Below are 9,186 nucleotides of genomic sequence, written 5' to 3'. Positions count from 1 at the left end.
TAGTATTGAGGGCAATCCTTGGTATTAAGACTTCTTCCCCAACATTTGATCCTGTAAGCGCTACACAGTGCAAGATGCGTTGACCAAGTTCAGTGACAAGAAGCCTTGTGCCATTATAGAGACCCTTATTTTGATTCAGGTTGCGCAACAGCATCACAATGGCACCCTTTTTTAGCTCGAGTTTGTGGGTAGGAAAATTGCTCGCATCAATTGAGTTTAAGAATTCAGTAGGGTAGAGGACATCGAAGTCTGGTATGTGTTCCGACGATTTTGCTATAACGTCACAGCTCAGGTATTGTACGGTTTCTCCAGGGACAAGCGAGAGAACGTATTTGTTAACGTCATCAACTGTGGCATTATTTGGGCAAACAATGGCACACGAGGAAAGGTACGTGGGATCTTGGTAATTCAACAGAAAATCTGGGTATACTTCTGATACAAGGGCAGCTACCTTATCACCCTCAACCCGGAGCAACAAATCTGCAGGGATTGTAATCCACGTAGCCTGACACTCGCTCCCTCTTCTTTCAGCAGGCAAGGTACCATCACCAATAGATAGGACCCATTTGGAAAACATGTCGAGCTCTTTTCATGCATCTTCTTGCAAAGAGGGATCAAAAAGGCGCATGTTGGTGCGCAGCCTAAGGAGGACAACTTGGCGCCATAGATTAGAGTTTGTAATAGAGGTGTTAACTATGGAAGAGCGAGATCCTTTTCTAACAACAGGTAGTATTTGACGGAAATCGCCACCAAAAACTATAGGCTTGCCACCAAATGGGAGGAGCGCATTTGAAGGAGTATGCTCTGAAAGAATATCACGCATTGTCTTATCTAAAGCCTCAAAGCACCAACGGTGCGTCATTGGCACCTCATCCCATATAATGAGGGAGGACACCTGTATAAGTTCTGCAAGCATGGTACCCCTATTGACATTGCACGTGCTAGCATCATTTACATCGAATGGTATTTTAAATCTTGAATGTGCAGTGCGCCCTTTGGGCAAAAGTAGGGATGCGACACCAGAGGAGGCCACCACAAGCACAATTTTCTTTTCGGATCGTAACCTTGCGATTATAGTGTTCCATAGGAATGTTTTGCCTGTGCCACCATGTCCATAGACAAAGAAAAAACTCGGTGAGTTACTATAAACACGACCAATTATGGTATCATAAATGGTTCGTTGTTGCGCATTCAACTGTGTAACCAAGGAATCAGCGTGCATCGACAACATTAATGGCTCAGGGTCAATTTCATCATTAATTAATCTGTTCTCATCCATCAAAGTGCATTGGACATCTATCCTTGGTAGACCGTAATCATTTATGTTCCCGCCACTATTAGCAAAGGCAGCCGAAAGTTTGCGTATCAGGAGAGACATGAGTTGTTCATGCGGTATGTTGTAGTTAGGATTTCCCAATGTATCTCTAAGTTGTCGGACAATGTCATCTGTAAAAGATAGCCAGTATGTATCAAACAATGCACGCACATTAGCAACAGGGCAGAACATAACCACGGTCACAAAAAGCTGCCTGAGCTGGTACGAAGACGCGGATACGATCACCTCGTCAAACAACAACTTCCACTCATTATCGCTCTCAAGCAACCCACGCGCCTCGCAGACAGCACGAAATGTGTCGTACACTTGACCGTTGAACGTCCTGATATCAGCGTAGCTTGTTGAACCCTTAATTATCATCAATAGCATGCGTAAGTAGTATAGTTCACCAGCAGTAGGATGTACATAGTACATGCATCCAATTTTTTTGCAGCGAGACCTCGATTTCCAACATCGGGCCGAGGCATCCCATGTCCATTGTTTTGGGAAGTCGCAATACGTTAAGCATCTAGCTTGTTCATGCCTCAAATTACCCTCGAACCATTCAGTCAGCATTGTGCTTTTGGCCGCAGAGCTAGAAAGCAACGCATGCAGGTCCGCGCTAGGTTCGTATCGCACGTGGTTTAACCCAGGAAGATGTACAACAAGCCGCTCAACAGAAGGCACTCTAAAGTGAATGTCATATTCAAATGCGCGCCATAGTGCTTCACATGTAGACAAATACCTAGCATCGATGTATTCCTGGATTTCATTCGGTGGGGCTACCTGCGGAGCAGGCGACGCGTTAGACGTGTTTGCAGTGATTTCGAAGTACACCTTTGCTCTATCGATTCCCTTCGTAACATACTTGAATAGATATTTAATCATGTTTGACTTGTTGCACCATTCAACGTTTATGTGTGTGTTATACTTTTTTCAGAAGGTGCATATTATATGGAACAACATTTCTATTATCAAGTCTCACACCATTCTTGAGAACATGTCTGTCATCAGGCCTACGCCCATAGATAGTAAAGCCAAATCCGTCTAAGATGGTCTCTTCTTGGAAAGGCTTTGGGAATTTTTTGTTGCATTTGTCATTTTTCATACATGGGCATCTTTTGTTGTCGACACCACAGGGACCGTGCATCATAAATTCGTCGACCAAAGCAAACCCTAAAGGGTCAGCGACGATATCAGGAATCTCAGCGCAAATGAATCTGTCAACAATAGAAGCACTAAACTCTTTTCTCCCATCGGCTAGCCACACAAGGCAGTGTATATGCGGCAAGCCACGTTTTTGGAATTCAACAGTGTATAGGGCCGCAAGTATCGAACCAAATGTCTTTCCCTCTCTAATATCTGCTATGAATTCGTTTACTTTCATATGGAACACACGCACCACCAAGTCAGAATGATCGCATGGTTGTTGGCCAGGTTCAAAGCGTAAGGCATCGGCTATTTCCCTCCACTTGGTATTACAAGTAAAAGTCACAAAAAGATCTGGAGGTCCGTATACCCTACATATAGCCATCGCGTCCTGGTAATTCATGACATGGTACCTTCTACCACCAGTGAAGCTGGCAGGAACAACTACACGACCGCCAATCGAATCAGCATTGAGGAAGCCCTTATCAATGGCGTCAGCTATGCCTTGGACAGTTTCTGAACGCAGTTCGCTTTGGTGGCTTGCTATGAACTGTAGCCTGTTGCCCTCGATAGTTGAATATGCATCGACATCTATTTGATCACTTAATCTACCGTAACACGTATATGGGTTTGGCTCATCCAATCTGTAGTGCAGGTGTCTCCTTACAAACTCAAGCATCATAACGTATTTTCGTTTTGATGAACCAACATCGTCAGCACCAAAGTACCTAATACCAAGATGGAAGCCATGTTCACCGTAAGGAAACAACAGCGGATATTGCAAAGGCATGTATGTTGGATGCAAGCATGAAACACGTTTTAGGCCACACTCTCTATCGTGCACAAGAACGTCGTACGTGTGTTCCCCAGTCGTGTAGTCACCAACAATTATGGCAGCGATCTCACCATTTGAGGGTAGGTTGTATTGTACATCATGGCGTGTGTTGCGGCCTAGCAATCTGAGTGTTATCTTTTGATCACCCTCGCGCTCAAGGCGCTCTCTCGCGTATCGGAACGCTTTGACAAGCGAGTTGTTTTCATTCAGCATATCGAGCAGCGACGACGCTATTTCAGGGTCTGGGTGGCCACCAGCGCCATCATCGGTCTCAAACATGCCTAGCCTGTTCTGGGTCTCATGTTCCGTGTCATATGTGTATAGCTGGGCAAATTTTGGCTGTGTCCCATGCTGTGGAAGTAGGGTGCCAATCCTATGGTGCACGACCCCATTAATTTTGAAAACATAAGGCGCGGTGCCATTATTTATCGTTTTGTCGATGGACGCACCTAAAGAGGTGAATGCAAACAATGAATTGTAGGACCGGATAAGCCTCAAAAAATGCCTCGAGCGAGTACCTCCATCAAATCTCAAAAGATCAACAAGCAAAGGCGGCAGACGTTCAAATGGTTTTAGGTTCACTTTCCCTCCTCTGCAGCAAAGGTTGTACACAATTTTCCTTTGGGTCGAGCAGGAATCGCTTTTGACACGCTATTGGAACCAAAAAACAGCATGGCAGTATGGGCATACGTGTTCGGGTCCACCATAGTATGACCTCTCAGGGTAGGCATCTACACATGAAAAAGAGAAAGGGTCGCACCACAACAAAGCAGGAAGAATGTTACCAAAATTGTTGGGCATAATACACACCTTTTAGACCATCTACGTATGACCTGTCCAAAGGAAGCGTGATTGACAATGGCTCGTCAGCTACCATGTGACGTACTCTACTGCGCCGGCGTCGCCTATTGTATGCGGCAAGCGCTGAAGGGAATGACATTATAGATCTACTACCTGTGTCGACATAAGCATCACTAACACCATATTGTTTTTGCTGAAGTAACGAATGGGCAAACATGGATGTACCAGGTGATTCTTGTAGCGCAGGTATTGGCTGGTTAGAGGTCCCCGGAAGGTTAGACGAGTCTATTTCGGCTTCAGCATGGAAAATGCGATGGCCATTGAAAGGGAATTAGGCTTACACCTAGTTCCTATATAATTTTGGTGGTTGAATTGCCCAACACAAATGATTGGACTAACTAGTTTGCCCAAGTGTATAGATTATACAGGTGTAAAAGGTTCACACTCAGCCAATAAAAAGACCAAGTTTGGATTCAACAAAGGAGCATAGTGGCAACCGAAGGCCCTCTGGTCTGGGAGCACCGGACTGTCCGGTGTTCACCGGACAGTGTCCGGTGCACCACCAAACAGTGTCCGGTGCACCAGAAGACTCCAGCTCAAACTCGCCACCTTCGGGAATTTTCAGAGGCACTCGCGCTATAATTCACCGGACTGTCCGGTGTACACCGAACAGTGTCCGGTGCGCCATGGAGGAGCGGCCTCAGGAACTCGCCAGCTTCGGGAAACGCCAACGGCTAGTCCGCTATAATTCACCGGACTGTCCGGTGTGCACCGGACTGTCCGGTGCGACTCCGGAACAACGGCTAGTCGGCACCAACGGCTACCTGCAGCGCATTTATTGCGCGCGCAGCGCGCGCAGATGTCAGGCGCGCCCATTCCGGCACACCGGACAAGGAACAGTAGATGTCCGGTGTGCACCGGACACCCAGGCGGGCCCACAAGTCAGAAGCTCCAACGGTCAGAATCCAACGGCAGTGATGACGTGGCAGGGGGCACCGGACTGTCCGGTGTGCACCGGACTGTCCGGTGCGCCATCGAACAGACAGCCTCCCAACGGCCACTTTTGGTGGTTGGGGCTATAAATACCCCAACCACCCCACCATTCATTGCATCCAAGTTTTCCACTTCCCAACTACTACAAGAGCTCTAGCATTCAATTCTAGGCACACCAAAGAGATCAAATCCTCTCCACATTCCACACAACTCCATAGTGACTAGAGAGAGTGATTTGCTTGTGTTCTTTCGAGCTCTTGCGCTTGGATTGCTTTCTTCTTTCTTGATCCTTTCTTTGCAATCAAACTCACTTGTAATTGAGGCAAGAGACACCAAACTTGTGGTGGTCCTTGCGGGAACTTTGTGTTCCAAGTGATTGAGAAGAGAAAGCTCACTCGATCCGTGGATCGTGTGAGAGAGGGAAGGGTTGAAAGAGACCCGGCCTTTGTGGCCTCCTCAACGGGGAGTAGGTTTGCAAAAACCGAACCTCGGTAAAACAAATCTTCGTGTCTCACTTGCTTATTCGCTTGGGATTTGTTTTGCGCCCTCTCTCGCGGACTCATTTCTTTATTACTAACGCTAACCCGGCTTGTAGTTGTGTTTATATTTGTAAATTTCAGTTTCGCCCTATTCACCCCCCCTCTAGGCGACTATCAATTGGTATCAGAGCCCGGTGCTTCATTAGAGCCTAACCGCTCGAAGTGATGTCGGGAGATCACGCCAAGAAGGAGATGGAGACCGGCGAAAAGCCCACTACAAGCCACAGGAGCACTTCATCAGAAGAGTCCCGCACCAAGAGGAAGGAGAAGAAGAAGATCTCCTCCAACAAGGGGAAGGAGAAGAAATCTTCTTCTCACCACAAAGAGAAGAAAGAAAAATCTTCTTCCCACAAGCCGCATCGGAGTAAGGACAAGCAAAAGAGGATGAGGAAAGTGGTCTACTACGAGACCGACACTTCATCAACATCAACCTCCGGCTCCGACGCTCCCTCCGTAACTTCTAAACGCCAAGAGCGTAAGAAGTTTAGTAAGATTCCCCTACACTACCCTCGCATTTCTAAACATGCACCTTTACTTTCCGTCCCATTAGGCAAACCACCAACTTTTGATGGTGAAGATTATGCTAGGTGGAGTGATTTAATGCGATTTCATCTAACCTCACTCCACAAAAGTATATGGGATGTTGTTGAGTTTGGTGCACAGGTACCGTCCGTAGGGGACAAAGATTATGATGAGGATGAGGTGGCCCAAATCGAGCACTTCAACTCTCAAGCGACAACAATACTCCTCGCCTCTTTAAGTAGAGAGGAGTATAACAAAGTTCAAGGGTTGAAGAGCGCCAAAGAAGTTTGGGATGTGCTCAAAACCGCGCACGAGGGAGACGAACTCACAAAGATCACCAAGCGGGAAACGATCGAGGGGGAGCTCGGTCGGTTCCGGCTTCGCAAAGGGGAGGAGCCACAACACATGTACAACCGGCTCAAGACCTTGGTGAACCAAGTGCGCAACCTCGGGAGCGTAAAGTGGGACGACCACGAAATGGTTAAGGTTATTCTAAGATCTCTCATTTTCCTTAACCCCACTCAAGTTCAATTAATTCGTGGTAATCCTAGATATACTAAAATGACCCCCGAGGAAGTTATCGGGAATTTTGTAAGTTTTGAGTGCATGATCGAAGGCTCGAGGAAGATCAACGAGCTTGATGATCCATCCACATCTGAAGCTCAACCCGTCGCATTCAAGGCGACGGAGGAAAAGAAGGAGGAGGCTACACCAAGTCGTCAACCAATAGACGCCTCCAAGCTCGACAATGAGGAAATGGCGCTCGTCATCAAGAGCTTCCGCCAAATCCTCAAGCAAAGGAGAGGGAAAGACTACAAGTCCCGCTCCAAGAAGGTTTGCTACAAATGTGGTAAGCCCGGTCATTTTATTGCTAAATGTCCTATATCTAGTGATAGTGACCGAGGCGACGACAAGAAGGGGAGAAGAAAGGAGAAGAAGAGATACTACAAGAAGAAGGGCGGCGATGCCCATGTTTGTCGGGAGTGGGATTCCGACGAAAGCTCAAGCGACTCCTCCGACGATGAGGATGCCGCCAACATCGCCGTCACCAAGGGACTTCTCTTCCCCAACGTCGGCCACAAGTGTCTCATGGCAAAGGACGGCAAACGAAAGAAGGTTAAATCTAACTCCTCCACTAAATATGAGTCTTCTAGTGATGATAATGCTAGTGATGAGGAGGATAATTTGCGTTCCCTTTTTGCCAACCTTAACATAGCTCAAAAGGAAAAATTAAATGAATTAGTTAGTGCTATTCATGAAAAGGATGACCTTTTGGATTCCCAAGAGGATTGTCTAATTAAAGAAAACAAGAAACATGTTAAGGTTAAAAAGGCTTATGCTCTAGAAATTGAGAAATGTGAAAAATTATCTAGTGAGCTAAGCACTTGCCGTGAGATGATTGACAACCTTAGACATGAAAATGATAGTTTAAATGCTAAGGTTGATTCACATGTTTGCATTGATTCAACTTCCAATCCTACAGATAATAATGATGATTTACTTGCTAGGATTGAAGAATTGAATATTTCTCTTGCTAGCCTTAGAGTAGAAAATGAAAATTTAATTGCTAAGGCTAAAGATTTTGATGCTTGCAAAGTTACTATTTCCGATCTTAGAGATAAAAATGATATTCTTCATGCTAAGATTGTTGAACTTAATTCTTGCAAACCCTCTACATCTACTGTTGAGCACACTTCTATTTGTACTAGATGTAGAGATATTAACATTGATGCTATCCATGATCACAAGTCTTTAATTAAACAACAAAATGATCACATAGCTCAATTAAATGCTAAAATTGCCGAGCACAACTTAGAAAATGAGAAATTTAAATTTGCTCGTAGCATGCTTTATAATGGGAGACGCCCGGGCATCAAGGATGGCATTGGCTTCCAAAGGGGAGACAATGTCAAAATTAGTGCCCCTCCTAAAAGATTGTCCAACTTTGTTAAGGGCAAGGCTCACATGCCTCAGGATAACGAGGGTTACATTTTGTACCCTGCCGGTTATCCCGAGAACAAAATAAGGAGAATTCATTCTAGGAAGTCTCACTCTGGCCCTAATCATGCTTTTATGTATAAGGGTGAGACATCTAGTTCTAGGCAACCAACCCGTGCTAAGTTGCCTAATAAGAAAATTCCTAGTGCATCAAATGAACAAAGCATTTCATTTAAAACCTTTGATGCATCTTATGTGTTGACTAACAAATCCGGCAAAGTAGTTGCAAAATATGTTGGGGGCAAGCACAAGGGTTCAAAGACTTGTGTTTGGGTACCCAAAGTTCTTGTGTCTAATGCCAAAGGACCCAAAACCATTTGGGTACCTAAAGTCAAGAACTAAACTCGTTTTGCAGGTTTATGCATCCGGGGGCTCAAGTTGGATACTCGACAGCGGGTGCACAAACCACATGACTGGGGAGAAAAAGATGTTCTCCTCATATGAGAAAAACCAAGATCCCCAAAGAGCGATCACATTCGGGGATGGAAATCAAGGTTTGGTCAAAGGGTTGGGTAAAATTGCTATATCTCCTGACCATTCCATTTCCAATGTTTTTCTTGTTGATTCTTTAGATTACAACTTGCTTTCTGTATCTCAATTATGTCAAATGGGCTACAACTGTCTTTTTACTGATATTGGTGTCACTGTCTTTAGAAGAAGTGATGATTCAATAGCCTTTAAGGGAGTGTTAGAGGGTCAGCTATACCTAGTAGATTTTGATAGAGCTGAACTCGACACTTGCTTAATTGCTAAGACTAACATGGGTTGGTTCTGGCACCGCCGACTAGCTCATGTTGGGATGAAGAATCTTCACAAGCTTCTAAAGGGAGAACACATTTTAGGATTAACAAATGTTCATTTTGAGAAAGACAGGATTTGTAGCGCATGCCAAGCAGGGAAGCAAGTTGGCACTCATCATCCGCATAAGAACATAATGACGACCGACAGGCCACTGGAGCTCCTGCACATGGATCTATTCGGCCTGATCGCTTACATAAGCATCGGCGGGAGTAAGTACTGTCTTGTTATTGTGG

This window comes from Zea mays, chromosome 9, assembly GCF_902167145.1.
Source record: "Zea mays cultivar B73 chromosome 9, Zm-B73-REFERENCE-NAM-5.0, whole genome shotgun sequence".
In the NCBI taxonomy this organism is placed as follows: domain Eukaryota; kingdom Viridiplantae; phylum Streptophyta; class Magnoliopsida; order Poales; family Poaceae; genus Zea; species Zea mays.
This window is presented reverse-complemented; position numbering follows the sequence as displayed.